Below are 1214 nucleotides of genomic sequence, written 5' to 3'. Positions count from 1 at the left end.
AAGATTTCTGATCACAGTTTCAATTTTCATGCTTGTGATGGTCTGTTAAGATTTTCTATTTCTTCCTGGTCGAGTTTTGGAAAGTTGTACTTTTCTAAGAATTTGTCCATTTCTTCCAAGTTGTCCATTTTATTGGCATATAATTGCTGATAGTAGTCTTTTATGATCCTTTGTATTTCTGTGTTGTCTGTTGTGATCTCTCCATTCTCATTTCTAATTTTATTGATTTGATTTTTCTCCCTTTGTTTCTTGATGAGTCTGGCTAATGGTTTGTCAATTTTATTTATCCTCTCAAAGAACCAGCTTTTGGCTTTGTTGATTGTTGCTATGGTCTCTTTTGTTTCTTTTGCATTTATTTCTGCCCTAGTTTTTAAGATGTCTTTCCTTCTACTAACCCTGGGGTTCTTTATTTCTTCCTTTTCTAGTTGCTTTAGGTGTAGAGTTAGGTTATTTATTTGACTTTTTTCTTGTTTCTTGAGGCATGCCTGTATTGCTATGAACTTTCCCCTTAGCACTGCTTTTACAGTGTCCCACAGGTTTGGGGTCGTTGTGTTTTCATTTTCACTCGTTTCTATGCATATTTTGATTTCTTTTTTGATTTCTTCTGTGATTTGTTGGTTATTCAGCAGCGTGTTGTTCAGCCTCCATATGTGGGAATTTTTAATAGTTTTTCTCCTGTAATTGAGATCTAATCTTACTGCATTGTGGTCAGAAAAGATGCTTGGAATGATTTCAATTATTTTGAGTTTACCAAGGCTAGATTTATGATCCAGGATGTGATCTATCCTGGAGAAGTTTCCGTGTGCACTTGAGAAAAAGGTGAAATGTTTTGGGGTGAAATGTCCTATAGATATCAATTAGATCTAACTGGTCTATTCTATCATTTAAAGTTTGTATTTCCTTGTTAATTTTCTGTTTAGTTGTTCTATCCATAGGTGTGAGTGGGGTATTAAAGTCTCCCACTATTATTGTGTTATTGTTAATTTCCCCTTTCATACTTGTTGGCATTTGCCTTACATATTGTGGTGCTCCTATATTGGGTGCATATTACTTATAATTGTTATATCTTCTTGGATTGATCCTTTGATCATTATGTGGTATCCTTCTTTGTCTCTTTTCACAGCCTTTATTTTATAGTCTATTTTACCTGATATGAGTATTGCTACTCCTGCTTTCTTTTGGTCTCTATTTGAATGGAATAACTTTTTCCAGCC

This window comes from Bison bison, unplaced genomic scaffold, assembly GCF_000754665.1.
Source record: "Bison bison bison isolate TAMUID 2011002044 unplaced genomic scaffold, Bison_UMD1.0 scf7180017864379, whole genome shotgun sequence".
NCBI classification, from domain to species: Eukaryota; Metazoa; Chordata; class Mammalia; order Artiodactyla; family Bovidae; genus Bison; species Bison bison.
This window is presented reverse-complemented; position numbering follows the sequence as displayed.